This window comes from Corylus avellana, chromosome 6 (assembly GCF_965113065.1).
Source record: "Corylus avellana chromosome 6, dhCorAvel1.hap1.2, whole genome shotgun sequence".
NCBI classification, from domain to species: Eukaryota; Viridiplantae; Streptophyta; class Magnoliopsida; order Fagales; family Betulaceae; genus Corylus; species Corylus avellana.
This window is the reverse complement of record NC_142495.1, coordinates 11638676-11658474: the sequence shown is the minus strand read 5'-3', so window position 1 is coordinate 11658474 and position 19799 is coordinate 11638676. Positions and strand designations below refer to the sequence as shown.

General features: G+C 36.3%; 1 long non-coding RNA gene and 2 pseudogenes across 1 annotated transcript; 2 read left to right on the top strand and 1 right to left on the bottom strand.

Annotated features, from left to right (window-relative positions):
- The first annotated feature begins 2814 nt into the window (after positions 1-2814).
- On the top strand, positions 2815-5306 carry LOC132187872 (uncharacterized; annotated as a pseudogene).
- A 4998-nt stretch (positions 5307-10304) lies between these two features.
- Positions 10305-11939, top strand: LOC132185876 (uncharacterized). Its single transcript, XR_015912741.1, has 4 exons — positions 10305-10452; positions 11485-11570; positions 11644-11805; positions 11895-11939. It is a non-coding gene; the product is annotated as an uncharacterized LOC132185876 (long non-coding RNA).
- A 2487-nt stretch (positions 11940-14426) lies between these two features.
- Positions 14427-15923, bottom strand: LOC148584875 (uncharacterized; annotated as a pseudogene).
- Between the last annotated feature and the right edge of the window lie 3876 nt (positions 15924-19799).

Sequence of the window (19799 nt, the reverse complement as noted above, 5' to 3'; positions counted from 1 at the left end):
TCCCTCTTTCGCTCCCCTCCGTCGGACCGTTTCTCTCTTGCTCCAGCTGAGCAATGAACACTAGCAGCCAAGTATGGACTCTCACTTTCTGGGTTTCTTTGATATTAATTTCAATTAATTTCACTATATTTTGTTAAATTGTTGTTATTTTGGTGTTTTCTTTGTGATCCAGTGTGGAATTGTGGTTCAGATCTTGGGTTCCGAAATTGTTCTTTCATCTTTGTAAAAATTTGAAATTTTTTAGACTGTTTGGCTGGGTTTTTACTGTTTTAGTGTTTGGCTCTGTTTGGTTGCCGAGAAAATGTGTTTGGCTTTGTTTGTTTCTCTCTTTTTGTACTCGAGGTTGTAAACCATTTGCAAAGGCCGTTCAGTTTTTTTTTTTTTTTTCTTTGTTTCTGAGTGATTGCATCATTTGTATGATTAGGTGTATCTGGAGTAATGAAGATGAGTTTAGATTATTTCAATTTTAACTTCTTCTTTTTCCCTGTATTCTGCATATTTGTTGATGGACTTCTAGAGTGATGAAAACGAGCACCCTTCTAATAAGTTTTGTGATTTTGTTAAAAATGAGCCAACTTATGAAAAAAAAATGGGCTTATGTTAGGCCCAATACCTAAAATAAGCCCAAAAAATAATTTTCTTAAAAAACTGGTTATTGGATTGGGTACAAACCGGAACTTGTCGGTAACCAGAACCCGGTTCCCGGTTCCGATTGCCCAAAACCAATAACCGGGGTACCCCGATTCCAGTCCCTGATTTTGGCCAAAAACTGGAAAACCGGACCGGGTTGACACCCATAGCTATGGGTGTTAGTGAGGTATAATCCTTAACCTTTTCTTGTAGTTTATGTTTAATCCATGGGATTAGAAGCTTGAAAACTTATGGGTTTGTGAGAAATTGATTAGGTCCGAAAATTAGGGTTTGTACATTGGATTTTGGGGATTTTGTTATCATGTTGAAATCTCTAGTTCCTCTTATGATTTTAGTTTTACTCATTAGATTTGAAGCCTGAAATCTTGATGATTTGTAGGATTTGTGATTAGTTCAGGAATTATGATATTTTTAGTATGTAGCTAATCCCTAAAACTAATGTTGGGCTTTCGTGTATATTGGATTGTTATACACTATTCAAACTCTAGGTTGTTAGATTAATGGATTAAAACTCCAATTTTTCTATTTGTGGAAATGTGGGCATAAACCCTAATTTTGTAGTTTGAATTAAATTTGGGGCTTGTAGTGTATGAATACTAGGATTGCTATTTGGAGGTGTTAATTATATTTAGAGTGTTAATTGACCATAGATTATTTTGGGATCCATGGAAGTTGGTGCTTATTGGGTTTAGGCAGTGGTGGAGCCACGTGGTACCCCCAAGGATTTTAATTTTTTTGTTTTTTAACCTATGGCACCCTAAAAGAAAAAAAAAAAAAAAAATTTACAATTTTACCTCCCCTTCGGCAAGCTCCCGCACCCCCATCCCTTCTCCTGTTCTCCAGTTCTCCCGCAGGTCCCGCACGGCGCACAGCTGTATACCCCCATCCCCATAACCCATTCAACCCAATCTGTTGACGGCAAATAAATTAGTCCCACCGAGAAAAAAATCGTTCCCTTTCTCAGTTTCTCACCGCTTCGGTGCTCTGTTAGTCCGTTAGGCCTCAATATCGAGTGAATTGACGGCCAAACACGCCAGCTGTAGACCTCAGTCAAATTTCTAGCTACAGCCTACAGGTAACCATGAAAGCAAAATGGATAAACTTAGTGCTTAACATTTTTATTTTCTTTCACTTTCTTCAAGTTTCTCTACAACCGAACAATATGATTCCCATGATTTAATATTGTCTTATTTCTTGTTAATTGTTAATTGTTATGCTTGATTCTGGTTGTGATTGTGTTATACACATTGTTTGTGATGTATTTAGGTATGATTTTCCATTATCCGTGAGTTCTTTGCACATGACTAAATATTTGTGCACACCACATGTTTGACAAAATGCCTAAGTGACATTCTTGAGCCACTTACCTTGATTCATGACTTGAATTGCTCTTGTTTATTGTCATTATGGTTTAAGCTTTGATTGTGAGGGATATAAGCATTTGTTTCCTTTTTTGGCCTTGCTCAAACTTAACACGCATCGCATGTTTGATGTAATATCTCAATGATGTGTAGTTGATCAAATTTCCCTTGTTTTTCTTGGAGTGATTATGGCCAGTGGCGAAGCACCCCCCTAAAAAAAAAAAAAATCTCTAAGACGCTCTCTCTCAGTCTCTCTGACTCTTAGTCTCTTCGTTCTTTGCTCTTTCTATCAAAGATTGTCAGATTCACAGGTAACTCCTTGTCTCCTCCTCCCTGGCTTCTCAATTGCTTTTGTAGTTTTATGTTCTAGTTTTAGATTTATATTTTGCTCCTTTTACAGAAAGAGGGTTTGGGAGAAAAGTTCAAATACTTTGGTGTTTTCTACAATTCAGTTAATTTGGCCCATTTGGGTCCAGCAGATTCTTAGGAAATCGAAATCAAAGACAGTCTCTCTATCTTCTCAGGTGAGTCACAACACTAGTAATTTCCTAAACCCTAAACTTTTGTGCTACATTTTTTATTCATCCCCTGTTCAAATTGTGGGTTTTAAACTTTAATGTTTATTTTGTTGCTTATATCCATATAAACTTTGATTAAACATTAATTAATTTCACTATTAATTTGAATGATTGAATAAACTTTAATATCCGTATGATTACTTATTTTGTTGTTTAATGTTTATAAACTTTGATTGTCTCTTACGAGGTTGTGATTTAACTTGAAAATTTTAGGTTCATGAATCATGTCAAAATTTAAAACTATCAATTCATTCTTCAAAAGGATAGAAGCCGACATTTCGAAAAGTAATACACGGTTTGAATCTAATGCCGAAACTTCAAATTGTCATCTTAAATCTCAAAGGGTTGAAGATGAAAAACATCATTTTGAATCTCCAATTGCGGAAACACAAGAGATTCATTTTAAATCATCCACACTCAATGTTAATGAAGTTGATGTTTCTTCTATTTCTATAGAGCGAGATCCAGGATTACGTCCTCCGATGTGGGACTATCCAGTCAATCGACGTGATGAAATAAGACGGGCTTATTTGAAAGATGGTCCAAATCGATTTATTCTTGCAAATTATCCATTTTCTGGACCAGAAAATCACCCTCGTCGCTTTCAAGCCTCTTGGTTCACACAATTTCCTTGGCTTGACTATTGTCATGCTAAGGATGCTGCATATTGTCTACCATGTTATCTTTTTACTATGAAAAGAGATGGACGTCCTGGATGGGATGTATTTACTATCAAGGGATTTAGAAATTGGAGAAAAGTTTATGAGGGAAAAAATTGTGACTTTTTGACTCATATTGGGGAGGATCCTTGTTTACCTCATAACAATGCTATGAAATCTTATGAGGATTTACGAAATCAATCACGACATATCGATAAAGTATTGAATGCACAAAGTATCGAACAAATTCAAAATAATCAACTACGTGCGAAAACTTCTATTGATGCTGTTCGGTGGCTTGCTTTTCAAGGATGTGCTTCTAGAGGTCATGATGAGACTCTGGATTCAAAAAATTGAGATAATTTTCTTGAGCTGATTAAGATTTTGGCATCATATAATGATAAAGTTGTTAGTGTTGTTTTGGAAAATGCTCCAAAATCTGCGAAGTATACTTCACATACAATTCAAAATGAGATTTTGCAAGTCATTGTAAGTAAAGTGCGAAAGAAAATTCGTGAAGATATTGGAGACTCTAAATTTTGCATCATTGTTGATGAGGCACGTGATGAGTTCTTAGAACAAATGACAATTGTTTTGAGATTTGTTGACAAAGATGGTTTTATACAAGAACGTTTCTTTGATATAGTTCATGTTAAAGATACATCGGCATTGACTCTAAAGAATGGAATATTTGATGTTCTCTCTCGTCATTGCCTTGATATTGAAAATATCCGTGGACAAGGATATGATGGTGCTAGTAACATGCGTGGTGAATGGAAGGGATTGCAAGCATTATTTCTTAAGGATTGTTCTTGTGCATACTATGTTCATTGTTTTGCTCATCGATTACGATTAGCATTAGTTGTTACATCTAGAGAGGTGTCTTTTGTTCATGTGTTCTTCACGAATTTGAACTTTGTTATCAATGTGGCCAGTGCTTCATGTAAACGTCATGATCAACTACAAGTTGTTCATGCAACACAAATTGCACATTTGGAAGCTATTGGTGAGCTTGAAACTGGAACAGGGGCTAATCAAATTAGCACTTTGAAACGAGCTGGTGATTCTCGTTGGGGTTCGCATTTTAATTTTATTTGTAGCCTAATAAGGTTGTTTGATGCTACTTGTACAATGCTTGAAGATGTTGGAAGAGAAGGAGGTACTTACTCTCAATGAGGAGATGCTAAGGCTGCTTATAAAATGCTTACATCCTTCGAGTTCATATTTATTTTACATTTAATGAAGGAAATCATGGGCATTACTGATGTTCTTTGTCAAGTTTTGTAGCAAAAATCTCAAGACATTTTGAATGCTATTAATTCAGTTTTTATTGCAAAAAAAACTTATCCAAAAGTTGGGAGATGATGGTTGGGATAATTTGCTTGAGAACATTGTCTCTTTCTCCAAGAAAGCTGAAATTGACATTCCGGATTTGAGTGCTCGTTATATTGAAGGTTGAGGTCGTAGTCAAAAGAATCACATTACATTGGAGCATCATTATCATTTTGATATATTCAATACTACTATCGAATTTCAATTGCAAGAGCTTGATAGTAGGTTTGGTGAAAAGACGATGGAACTTTTGATACTTAGCTCTGCTTTGAATCCAAAAGATGCTTATAAATCCTTTAAAATTGACGATATATGTATCCTTGCAGAGAAGTATTATCCTCTTGATTTTTCTGAGCAGGAGAAAATTAATTTGAGATATCAGTTGAGGTATTTTGAACTTGATGTGCTTACTGATCCGATATTACAAAATTTGTCTTCCATTGCAGAATTATGCCAAGGATTGGCAAAGGCAAAAAAATCAAAGACATGATCTTATTGATAGATTGATTCGTTTTGTTTTGACTCTTCTAATGTGTACAACAACTACCGAACAAGCATTTTCAGCAATAAAAATTGTTAAAACATGACTTCGCAACAAAATAGAGGATGATTTTCTTGTAAATAGTTTAGTTCTCTATATTGAAAGGGAAATTGCTGAGTGTTTCGATTTAGATTCGATACTTGATGATTTTGTACTTCTAAGAGACCGTAAAGTGGTGTTCTAGACACTTCTTTCTTTTTTTTTTTTTTTTTTTTTTTTTTTTGTATTTCTATCTTTTTGATATAGTGTTGACATGTTACATTTATAATATATCAATTTTAGCACATATTTATGAACTTTTATAGATATTTTTTGTGATGTATATATTGTGCGAATTACCAAATTTTTCGGGTGAATAAAATTTTTAGGACGCCAAAAAAATTTTAGTGGCACCCCTAATATAAAATAGTTGGCTCCGCCACTGGGTTTAGGTGCTAATATGTCATATGATAATTACAGTGATCATTGTAAATGTTTCTAAGCATTTTATATTGGGAGTAAGTTGCTGAATTAAATGGCTTGGGAAGAGAGTGATAATATTGCTAGATAAACTTCTTAGGCTGTTAATTGTTTTCGGATGATTCTAAAGTAATAAGATTATTAGAACCTTGGTGTTTTAGTGTAAAGCAGTTGATCAGAATAAGGCCTTAGTTGAGTTAATTATTAGAATTTTATAAGGGTCATATAAATCAAGCATGGTGGGGTTTGATGTCACTATAATGTGTTTGGCTAAGGATAGACGATGGTGGGACAGAGATTGGAGTTAAGATCCTTAGCAACTAAAGTGATGCATGATTGAAACTTGTAAACGAATTGATGACTAAGGTACTTTTTACCTCCGTTGTAGGAATTGTGAGTTAGATGCGCATTCAAAATAAGGATATACAATGTCAGGTAAGGGAACACAACACTAAAAATCCCAACAGATTTTATTATAAACTTTTGGAAAAATGTCGGGGATTTTATAAATCATCTACTTACATGATTTGAAATTACACTTCCTTTCATATTTTAATGACAAGTTTTATTCAATTATATGTCATGGTTTAAGAATTCTACGTATTACAATTACCTCATCTATATGAGTTATGCATGAATACGATTTTGAATGAAAGAAGCTCACAAGGTTTCATGGCATATTATACAATTATAGATGAGCTTATAAGATCATATGAACTATTACATGTGCATTCATGTTTATAAATGTTTAACCCGAGACACTACTATAGTCACGAATAGTACCAGATTGCTTGGGTAGCATGGCAAGCACACTGAAGGATAGTTACAAGAAGGTGTGTGCTATCGGCCGGGCGGCTTTCACCTAGGGAAAGTTTCCAACCCTGTAGCTCTCCCCTATGACAACAGGATGGGCCTATAGGTCTTTCGAGGTGAGCCAATATGCGTTGCTCATGGTAAAATTGTGGTTATGGGTCAAAGGGTAAAACAACTTTTGAAAGAAAAGTAAAATAAAGTGCCTACTCATTTTATAACTAGCTATTCTTGATTTAATTGTTAATCATTTTATTAATTATTATTGTGCATGAGATTATGGCAAAAAAAATCTGCATAGTATGTTTTATAGCATCTTGGTGTTGTGGTTACTTACTGAATTGTTGAACTCACCCCTTCCTCCTATACATCATTTTCAGATTGCCCTATATATCGTAGTATTGAGGATAGGGGTACCGGTGGGCCTCTTAGTTGTTAAAGACCCGATCTGGCCCAATGGTTGGGACACTTGGACTTATTGCTTTGTGGACTAGCAGGAGTAGTAGCAGTAGAAGTGTCTGGGACTCCATTCTATAGACTAGACCACTTGGAACAAGCATAGACTGTGTAACTTTATTACTTAAGAGATTATTGAATACTAGCACATTATGTGTTTGTGATTTCATAATGAGAGTTTATAGTACTATGGTGATGTTATGTTTCTGTGGTGAACATATGGTACGAGAAATTTCTATTTTTAATAAGAATATGTTACAATTTCTCCTAGTCGCTCTACCTCTAAAACTTGGGACTTTACACGAACTCACGCTTGGTTTCGGTCCCCCACGCCATACCAAATTCCTGCTCTGGGATCCACCTACACACGCGTCACGTAAGATTGCAACCCGTGACTTCACTTGTATGTGCCACACTGGATCGTAACCTTGTGGTTCCACCATCTTATGTCACCCTAGATTGCAACCCGCGACCCCACCTACACTTGCGCCACACCAGATCACATCCCTTATGTGTAGCTGGATATGCCACATTGGATTGCGCCCCTAAGGTCCTACATCCATTTTGCTATGTGCATCACACTAGATCACGACCCCTTCAGCCCAAGTTCACTAGCCTTATGGTGTTTCCATCCACATTAGATCCGAATCCGTGAAAAAAATAAAATAAAGAAGGAAAAAGAAAAAAAAAAAAAAAAAAGAAACAGTCCAAGTGGACCTCATCACGCGCGCCACGCTCGAGTCAAGTTCGGTGCGCCAATGAGATAACCGCCTAAGATGGCTCATTTATTTTGGTTTTCAGCTTGTAGTCGGCCTCTTTTTTGAAGTTTTGCCTGTTGTTGGGTTTTTGGTCTGGTGCGAGCCTGTTTATTTTGGATTTTTGGCTTGTTGCCGGCCCCTTTTAGAGTTTGGCCCATGTTGACCCCTTCGTTGGATTTTGGCCCAAGTTAGCCCTAACCCATTATCGGCCCTTCCAATTGTATTTGGCCCAAGTGAGCCCTACATTCACCAACTAGCCACTTGCTGTCGTCGTTGGCCTCCCGCCAGCCTATGTTCCTCCGGTAGTGTTCGTCGTCAGTCTTCACCATTGGCCTAAAACTTGTTTTCGGCCCATTCCTTGCCTCCGCCGCCACTGCCATCATCATCCTTGTTTCTGATTTCAAACTTAAGGTTCCAAAAAATTATACCTTCAGTTTGAGGGGAGATGTTAAAATATACGGAAAATATATAATATTTTCCATATATATTCAATACTAGGTTAATACCAAATATTCTCTATTTATGGGTTGATTGTAATTAAATATTGGGATTGTAATCAAATAAAAGAGTTTGATTACTATATTTGTATTTATGCAATACCCTATAAATAGAGACATTTGTATTGTAGACAAATCAAATTAATGACCACAATGTAGTCTTTAGGGCTATTCCTAGAGGTGGACATAGGTAGGGTTGGGCGTCGGTAGAAATTTTTTTTTTTTGCCCAAATGTCGGTAAAGTAAGAAATTTCACCAACTTATTCTGCCAAATTTTTGTCTCGACATTGATAGGTGGACGGTAAAGTCGGTTGGTAAAGTCGGTAGGTAAAGTCGATATGTGAAAAAATTGAAAATTATCGGCGTCGATAAAGTTGGTTCGGTTAACAAATTTTATTTCGCCTACGGAACTGAATTTGTCGAAAGAAAAAAAAAATGTTTTGCCTACCGCCCATTGGTGAATCGATGTCGGTAGAAGTCGATCGGCTGTTGGTCGGTAGGCGGTCGAAAGTCGGTAAGCAGTGAATTTACCCAGGCCTAGAAGTAGGTGTCTAACACCGAACTACCTGTAAATTCTTTGTCTTCTTTTTCTCTCTCTTGCTTCCACTTATTTCCGCCTCATCATTATTTTAACATTAATCGATGTAAATGTTTTTCAACAAACTCAGCATATCACAATATAAATTGCAAAGTTCTAAAAATCCATAAAAAACTTAACTCTTTTTATTGTACGATTCATGACCCAACAATAAAAGATTATTTGACAAATAAATTAAATTAACACAAATTTGAGTTAAAATAATTGAAAAATCTTTCAATCAAAATATTTTCACTTCCAATTCTTACACAGGAAATTAAGCTCTTCTTGTGATAAATGAATTAATTATCAATTTTTTTTTTTTTACACAACAAAATATTTAGTTTTCTACTCAAGAATTGATTTCCTCTTTGCGAATTACATGCCATAGAATCTGAAAGTATTTGACTTCTTATAAGTTTAAATACTATTGTTATGATCATAATCAAAATATTTGTGCAACCATCATAATCATCTTTTAAGATTGTTGGAAATAATTTTGGATGGTGCACAAAATTATTTTTAAAATAAAATAATACCAATAAAATAAATAAAATACAAGAGATGAAAAGTGGGTTATGAAAATATCTCACAATGCTCTCGGATCACACAAGAGCGAAATTCATTTTAGCAGTATTAGGGCCAAAACTAGACATGTACAGCGCATATCCCAATAAAGTCAAGCCTTTTTCCTCCTACTACAAGAAGGGATGTCATATTTGCTGATGGGCTCATGATGTTGACTTAGGAACGAATTATCTAAGTGCACCCTCTATGTCGGTTACTGCTAGTTTCGTTGTCTTTAAAGGTTGATTCGTGTATCACAGAGTATATAACTCAGTGCGATCGGATCTCTTAACACGCAACATCCCAGGATTAGATTATAGTGTCTACCTTCATTAATGATGCACTTCTAAAAACAAAAACTAATAGAACAAACCCAGTTGTCAAATTGGATGCGAGACTTCAAATATTTTTTTTATAAAAAAGCAAATAATATAGCATATGGCTTTATGCCTTGAAACAAGTATTTAAAAACATTTTAAAACACATTATATATATATATTTTGGTAAAGTTTACATACTCCATCAAATTACTACCCAAATGACAGTGTCCCCCCAAAATTTCAATTGTGACACAAGGCTAGAAAAAAAGATAAAAGTGACCCTCTAGATTTTTCAATAAGACAAAACTAACCCTATAAATTTTTTTTTTTAAAAAAATTAAATATGATTTTTTTTAGGGAAATTGTATATAAAATCATTAGGTAAACGCGCCTTTTTTAAAAACCCCTTGGGTTATTTTTTTTCGAAAATTTAGTCCTTGGGTCACTCGAAATTACTAGAAACTCCATACCGTTAAATTTTGGTAACTGCCGTTATTTGAATGAAACGAACCGTTTCACTTAAGTCCACCTAAGTGGAATTTTTGTATCCTACGTGTTCACATTGGACACGTAGGATATAAAACTCACCGTTTTGGACCATTCAAAACGGTGAGTTTTATATAACTAGATGGCTTCTTTTTTGAAACCCTTCCATACGGACCATACGAAACCCACCCGATAGAACCAGCGGCGAGCCACCGACGCAGCAGACGCCACCGACCCAGACTCTGCCGGCGACAGAACCACCGGAGACGGAACCCACCGGCGACAGAGGCCACCGGCGACAGTACCCACCGTTTGGACCATCAATTCCGGCGTCACTTTTCCGGCTAGGTTTCCGTCGATTCACAATATTTTGAATCGGAAAAATCCGGTTTCGACGAAGGTATTTTCCGAAATTTCTCTGTGGGTTTTGTTGATTGACTGAAATGGAAGCCTTTAATAGTTGTGTTTTGAATTTTCTTGTTGTGTTGGAAGCTTTTGGTCGAAACCCCATCCCCAACCATTTTTTGTCCAACATCTGTCGAATATTCCACTTTTGAGCCAATATTATTGTTGATTGGCAGTGGGTGTGGTCCACCTTGGTTGTGGTCCTGGAAAGAGACTGGTTTTTTTCGTGTGCACTGGCAAGTTGGTCAAGGGGGATTGTTTCATCTGTATAATTATTTATTTTATTTTGTTGCTTCTCTACTCAAATGGTGGATTGCCGAGGACATGAAAATAGGAATTCTTTGTGCATAGTTTACGCCAGTTTCATCATTCTACAATTGAGCAGTATTTTTTGAATTTTTTTTTTTTACCTAATAGTTCATGCCATACTTGCCATACTTTTCTATGCATGTCTTTGTTTTTAGGTCCTCCAATATTGTTGCCACCTTTTTTAGTTGATGAGAAGAAAGGTCAATTACTGAAAGAAATGTTAATCATATTAGTATTAACATTTGGAAGAAAAGTATTTTTCAATGGAGAAAAAAGTGGTATTATTGTTGGGATATGATAGATTGTGGTTGGTTGGGTTTTAATGACTTTGTAAATTTTTTTAGGTAAGTTTCATCATTCTACAATTGAGCAGTATGATATACGTGGTTGGATGCTATGGCTAATTTCTTCTTATTGCATGCTTGATTACACTGCATAGTTGCATGTTTGTAGGGAGCCCTCTATGCTCATATACCATCTCTAGCTACTACACTAACAACTTAGTATTGTTTAGATTACAAATTGAGCAGTACTATTTCTGTAGGGGAATCACATTTTAAACAATGTGATTATCTATCGGTTAGGGTTTAGGGTACATTATTTTTCCCAGTATTGTTTAGATTACAAATTGAAGTGAGAATAATCTTTTGGCAAGCTTGATTTTATTTTTCTTTTATGAGCTTGATTATTCTCTCACATGTCAGTTATATATTGTTAGGTTCATATTATAAGATGAACAGGAGGAAGAAAGATTTCGGGATAGGAGACAATGAAAGCGAATTCTACGATGGGAAGATGAAAAAGGTTTGTGAATTTTAATTAGTGAAACCCATTAGGGAATTGTGATTACTTCTAATAATTGTGGGTTTCACCGTAGAATGAGCAGTCAATGTCGTCGGCATCTATGACATCATCGGTGAAAGAGGATATGGAACCTGTGCAGTGTAGGTGCGGACTTACAAGCCCAATTATAACATCCACTACTATAAAAAATCCTGGGAGGCGATTCTATGGGTGTGCTATGTATGACCGTAAAAAGGTATTTGAATTTGGATAATTTGGTTTTACGAAATAGTTATTACTTTGTGCTTGTTCGTAATTATCAGATTTTTTTTTGTGTAATTATAGAAAGCTGGCCAATGTCCTTTTTTCCAATGGTATGACAAAGAAACCTATGCTCGTGGAAGGGAGGTCCTACCTGCGCTGTATAAACAAGTTCATTCCCTGAAATGTGAAGTGTCATTACTTAGGGGCAAACTAAAGATCCAAACATATTTGTTGGTTTTTTTGTTGGTGATTTGTGTACTGTTGATTTGTCTAAGGTTGATGGGGCATTGAGGCATGGGAATGAGGCAATTAGATTATTATCAGTGAAATAGACTATCTGTTTTGTTGTTGTCAAGGATATTGTTTACTTACCTATGTTGTCCACGTGGATATATGGTTATGGCTTCTATGTAACAATTACGTAAAAATCCTGCATGTTCGTAATTATCAGGTTGTTCGTAATTATCAGGTCGGCTGATTACTTTTATGGAACAACTATTTCCATGCATTAGTTTTATTTGTATGCGGCAATTTATGATTATTTGTATGTTGCTCTTAAGTCTGAGATATTGAACCCTACAATATAATTTGCAGGCATAATTAATTTTATCCGTCCACTAATACAATCTGGAATTGGTAATTGTCATGACGAAATTTAAAAATGTAATTCAATAACTAACAGTACACGTTTAATGCTTAATGAACAACATTGAAGCTAACAAGCACATAAAGTCCCAAAATGAATACCCCAAATGTTTTTATATTACAAACATAAAACCAAAAAAACCCGACATATCACTTGATTATAAAATGGGTATGCGGGAAAAAGGCAAAATGAAGAGATCTGATAAGTTTCAGCTTGTGATCATTGCGTGGCACTACTTCCACGGCTTCTTAGTACACGTGTAGCCCTACGTGTACTACCACGATGTGATGATTCCGCTGTTGCTTCTGCCTATGGTTCATGTTGGGATCCAAAGGATGCGTTAACAAAAATAATAATTATTTGCAGATACCAAAAAAAAAAAAAAAAAAAGAAGAAAAAAGAAGAAAAACCGGAAATCAGTGTAAATATTACAAATTAAGCACAAGTATATGAGTTTTTTAAGTACAAAAAAAAACTGCAGACTAATTTACTAAATTAAATCACCAATTTCAAACATTCAGATATTAGTGGGCAGCTATGGAGTCATCGGGAAATAACAGTTTTGTTAATAAAAAAAAAAAAAAATAAGAGTTTAAAAACTTGAATTTTACCTGTGACTGAGTAGCCCTACGTGTACGCACAGTTGGCTGTGATGACTCGTGGTCTTCTGCCGCAGCCTGTGATTCATGTTGGGATCCAAAAAATGCGTTAAAAAAAAAGGGGGGGCGCGGGGGAATCATCGTGAAATAAGAGTTTTCTTAACCACAAAAAAACTTGGATTTTACCTGTGCCTGAGTAGCCCTACGTGCACGCACACTTGGCTGTGATGACTCGTGGGCTTCTGCCGCTGCCTGTGATTCATGTTGGGATCCAAAAAATGTGTTAAAAAAAGGGGGGGGGGGGCGCGGGGGAATCATCGTGAAATAAGAGTTTTCTTAACCACAAAAAAACTTGGATTTTACCTGTGCCTGAGTAGCCCTACGTGTACGTACACTTTGCTGTGATGACCCGGGGACTTCTGCCTCTGCCTGTGGTTCATGTTCGGATCCAAAAAATGTGTTAAAACAAAAAAAAAAAAGCTTAAATGCTTATTCACCATATGTAAAACTTGATAGAAAGTCAAGATATCATGATTCTCGCTTATAGATGGACATCAAGTAAATAAGTCAACATCCATTTCCTACAACATAAGCATCAAGTTTAACTCAACAGTAAAGCTGTCTAGAATATACCCATGTAAGTAACTCAAAATACAGCAACCTTAGTAACCCAATGAGCATGTTTAAACCTCAGTAATTTACTCTTAACATCTCCTCAAAATAGCTAACAAGTAATTATTTTCCAGCAAGCATTTACAATCAAAACATGATGTCCAGTCTTTTATGAATGTGGACAAAGGGCCCTGCCTTAAATTATCGGGTGGACAACTTACGCCCGATAATTTTCCATGTTCTCTCTTTATCCCCCCAAGAATTCCAGCAGCTTTAAACCCCATTAATCATGAGTGTACGTTTATAATCATCTTGGTTCCTTACCCACAATAACAACCCAAAACACCAATATCTATGTACCACAACAAACCAATATAACCAAGCATTCTTAAGATACATCCTTCAACAACCAATAACAAGAATTATTTTTCATCTTCACAATCCAACTTGTAATAATTTATCCAATCAAGTAACAACACTTCATCACTCACAAAACAATAAGAGATATCATGCCTTAATCAAGGGAAACATCCTCAAACCACCAAACAATTCAATCAAAACACCCATTTTCCATCGAAAACTCCACCAGAAATAACCCCAGAAATCCGTTACTTTAGCTTTTTCAGTTTCAGCCAATGTCCACAAATATCCAGGAAATCAACCCACAAATTTGTGTTCAACTCTCCCCAATCGGTATGGACCAAGAACTAAAACTTCATTTTAGCCAAAAAACAAAAATCGGAAACCAACCCAAAACTAAACCATAATCTGTTAAACACAAATCAGAACATCAAAACAATGTCCATAAATTTCAGCATGAGAACATTCCACTAAATTTGGCCAAAACAACAACTAAATCAGTTCCATTGCCAAACCAAAAACTTACAAAAATCTACACAAAATTGCCAACACCCAATCAGAATCAGAGAGACAATCCAACAAGATCTACCTACAAAATTTAATAATTATTATATTACTTGTACAATAATAATTAAGTTAACAAATGTTGGAATTGTTTTACCTGTGCTTGAGCAGCATCTTTTTTCGGCTTATATTTCTTCGGTTTCCACCTCTTCCGGTCCGGCTTCAAAGGTAAATGACAACCTTTATAATTATGCCCTAAACCCCCACAATTTCCACATTTAACGATATATCCACTACGGGTTAGCTTGTAGGGGTTAGTCGGCTCATCTACATCTTTTCGCCTACTAATCTTTGGTCGACCAGGAGCCCTTCTAATGATAGGTGGCTGGATTTCATCGCATGGATCATCAGCTGGTCATGTCTGCGGACCTTCCATGCCATAAACTCGAGCTGCATATCCTTGCATATACTTGTCCATCTTGTAATAATCATCCAAATAATCCTCTGGTTTTTGTTTATGCATGTAAATTGCAGCACAAGCATGTGAGCAAGGGATCCCACTCACCTGCCATCTTCCACATGTGCATGTGCGATGATCTAACCGGACTAAACGCCGTGGCTCGTATATGTGCTCGATCTCAAACTCCAACTCATTCTGCCACCGACTAATACAATTCCTTGCATCGCTTTTTGACCTCTTCAATTTTTTCTGGATCTTTGGGCATATTGTGTAGTGCGTCGACCGGATTCCATTCCTTTTCTGCTGGAAGCGTGCCATTATTTGCAGACGAATTTCTTCAAGCATAGTCAGTATAGGCTTAATCCTAGCTTCCTTAATCCACGCGTTAAAGCTCTCAGCCAAGTTGTTTAATAACATATCACTTTTGGTTTGGCAGTTGAAAGCATGTCTGGACCATGATGCTTTAGGTACACCACTAAGGTAATCGTGTGCACCTTTCTCCATTGACATTATATTCCGCATGTGATGGTCAAACGCATAAACATTGGAGGCACGTGCAGCCCCCCACAACTCATCCTTCATAGCTTTCCCTATGTAGCCTTTCGCTTTGAGGTTCGCATGTAGGTGCCGAACACAAAAGCGATGCTCAGCGTGTGGCAACACAGCCTCAACCGCAATTCCAAGCCCCTACACACATAAATTTATGTTAAATTATATGTAATAACATAAAGGAATAAAATAATACAATAAGAACATAAATAGTATTTTACACCAAATACCTTCTGTCTGTCAGACATTATAGTCCAACCAAGTCCGCCATCTGGCCCGCATAAGTCCTCAAATAAAATGGCAATAAACCACTGCCATGAATCTCTTGTCTCTGCCTCGGCCACAACAATTGCAATGGGGAACATATCGTCGTTGCCATCCTTGCCTATGGCACACAACAATTGCCCCCCATAGTCCCCCTTCAGATGACAAGCATCTAAACAAATTATGGGCCGACACCCATGTATGAACCCCTTCTTGCATGCATCAAGACAAATATACATCCTCTGAAAGAATGCTCCATCTCTGTGTACAAAAGCACTACTACCAGGGTTGGTGCTGAGTATTGCCATTGCATATCGCCGTGTGAGGCGATATTGCTTAGAGTGCCTACCAAAAACTTGATGTAATGCCTCCTTCTTCGCTCTATAGCAACGATCAATAGGAACATCGACGTTAAGGTCTCTCTTCACCCTCTGTTTCAATGCATATGGTGTCCACGTGGGGTCATCCTTGAAGTCCCTCTTATAAGTGCGAACAAGATACTCAACATCGCATCTGGAGTTCTCGTATTGATTACCATAAATATGAACCGGGTAGTACGTCTTAATTTGAAAACAAGTCCTGGTAGCATCAGTAGAGGCATGAATCCTCCTTGAGCAATGCCCTAATTTACAGACTGCACTCACCCTACTCGTGTCATTGTGCTTGTAGTTGTAATCAAACCCTTTCTGCACAGCATGCGTCTTCAGTGCCATCTTGAATGAACCTGAATCTGCAAATTGATCCCCAAGCTCAAACGTCACTGGAATCTTCAAGTCATGCTTCAGATTGAACTGTCTATACCGCTTCCTTTTTTTTCCAACCTCGCCAGCGTCACTTTCTTGCAAACTTGGAAGACCATCACTTTCATCATCAGATTCCTCATCCCCCAAATCGGCTCCTTTCTCACCTATGTTAATGTCAACTTTTTCCCACCATTTGGACGTCCCATCCTTCTCTTTTCTGACATCATCAGCATCATAGAAAAGGTCATCATCCTCGCCATCAGTTGCTTCGAAGTCAGTCAACAGCTCCTTGATAACTTCATCAATATCCTCTTCCACTTTCTTCTTCCGTGGCCTACCACCACGTCCTTTTTTTTTTGTACCAGTTTCGGGCATGGTGTCTGCACCAACATTCGGATTGTCTTCCTCGTCCTGCAAAACCGGTTGAGCAACCCGTCTCCTTCTTCTTCTGCGTACTGAAAAAATATATACAAAAATTAAAATAAAAAACCAAAAACAAAAGAATCAACTAATTAAAAACCATAAATAATCATGACAACATAAAGTTAGTTGCTGGTGAATATTATTTCTAAAAAAATAAATAAAATAAGAATCCAACTCAATTTCAGTTTGTATGTACCTCCTCGGCTGGTGGTCGGTTCCCCGCTTGGTTTCTTGGATGGCGTAATAGAACGGGCAGCCTTAGTTTTAACTCGTGGGCTTTTGAAATGTCTTGATTGAGAATTTCCACCTTCTCCACCTTGACCTTGTACATCTCCATCTTGGCGTGCAGCATTAGGTATGTCCTCCATCCCTAAAAGAAACAATCAAATTTGTTGTTAGTCATTCGGGAAGGGAAGGCTAAGTGCTGTCATGATATATTATTTGAAAAACAATTAAGTTAACAAATAAGAAATAAGTATACTACCTTCAGCCCTAGGTATTTCATCCACCCCGTCACCTTCTCCATCTCCGTCATGAAGGGGAGGACTAGGTATCTCACCCACCCCGCCACCACCTTCTGCATCTACATCATGACGGGGAGCCGTAGGTATCTCACCCACCCCACCACCACCTTCTCCATCTCCATCATGCCGAGCAGTACTAGGTATCTCACCCACCCCGCCACCACCTTCTCCATGTTGTCTTTCAACAGCTTCAAGAAATAAATGCTCCTCTACCATTATAGCACTGTCCACCATATGCTCAACATATAAATGAACATCTTGTGATCTGTACTCAGCCATAATATTTACAAAATCTACAACGTCTGCATCACTATTTAAAGATATCACTTGATTATGTGGACTATCACCGACATTATACCAACATCTAAAGTCGCTCATGTATCCTAAGTCACGAACCAACTCTTTCACTTCCCACATACTAAAATAGTCAACATCATAGCCTTTCACTTCATGGACGTCGCCACCAATGTATTTAAATGGGGTATGGGTCATTGTCCCACCGTGGTGCATGATTATATTGACAGCCATATCTGTAAACATATAAAAAAGTGTAAGAAAAATATAAAAGAGTGTAAGAAAAAATGTTTGTCCATACAAGAAAACACAAAAACAATAATATCTATCTATTGCATGAAATAGATTACGTGCATGTTTTGGACTCAAGATGCCCAACTTAAGCTGATACATGTCCATCATGCTTGCTAAATATTAAGAGAATGCGATATTTACATGATGTAAAAGAGCATTTACAATAGACTATTTAAATAAAAGTTAAATTTGAGAAGAAAAATTTATTTTATCAAATTTAAAGAGCCACTTTTAAAATGAGACAAATTTCTTCCAAACTAATTGGGAGGAAATTTCATTCAACCTATTCTAATAAGAGCATCTTCAAAAGAATAGTCAAATTCCTAATAATAATAAGATCTAACTATTATGAGTGCTTTTTCGTCTTCAGCAGAATAGGCAACTTAACTTTTTCTCATTTAGTGTCTAAGAGCATCTCCATCAATAATAGTCCGAATACCTACCGAAAAATTACACTATCTACTTTAGCTACTACTTTTTCTCTATGATCTCTCCAACAAATTATCTATTTCTTTCACTACTTGCATTTAAATATTATTTCTCATTCTTATATCCTTGCATTTAAATGTTATATTCTTTTTTTTTTAAGTATACGTTGACATTGAAGTCATTAAATTATTCTTCCCAAATATTATATTGAAAAATATGGAATCAATTTCAAGTATTCAATTGCCATTGAAATCATGAAGTTATTCTCAAGCATTTAAAAATAAAAAATAAAAACGTGTAATCAATAGAGGACCATGTAAACTAGCAAATACAAAGCCATGAGTGTGATCAACAATAAGTATCAGAAAAACAAAGCAACATAAAACAACCGACCAAAGCAAAAAAAAATGAAACTAAATGGAAATATCTAAAAAAAAAAAAGGAATACAAGAGAAACAGGAATATCAATAAACAAAGGAACCCATTGATTTTTCGTCCATTGTTTATTATCTAGTGCGTGAAAACCTATTCACTGTTCACACTAGGTGAAAAATCTGCAACTTAGCTATTCGGTTGGAAACCAAAAATGACTCAAAATAGTCAAATCTGACTATTTTAAGTCATTTGGCTACTCTTTTGGAGATGCTTTAAATAGGCTGATTAGTTTATTCACTATTCACACTATAAACTTTGGTTATTATTTGTTCTCTCTCACTTTCTTTATTTTACTCTCACTCTCTCCTCATCTTTTTTTTACTTTTTCTCACACAAAATAATATTTAAAGAAAGTAAATAGTATAACATGCAAGGTATTTTTTTCTTTGGCTCCAAACCGATAGAGATGCGATAACATGCAAGGTATGGAGATGTAAGCAAAAAAGTTTGTCGGTGTAAGCTCATGAAAAACAATTTCGATATATAAGTTAGTAGAAAAGAAAAGACGTAAATAATGTACAATAGGAATGTACGGTTGTAGTTATTTCCCTCATAATCGAAACTGCAACCAATTTAAGCGGTTATTCATTTTTAAATAACCGCAACCATAACCGATATGCCGATTAGCGGTTAATTGTAAATTATACAACGTTAACCATAATCTAATCCATAAAGTTCTTTCACTTTTTCCATTGCAATTAGAGTAACCATTCAAAATTACTGAACTTCACCAAATGTTGAGAGAAAAATTGAGTGAGCTAAAGTTTTTTTTTCTTTTTTTTAACAGTATATTGAGCAAGTTGAGTTGTACATTAAATGGAAGGAAATTAAGCCCCACATAAAAAAATTG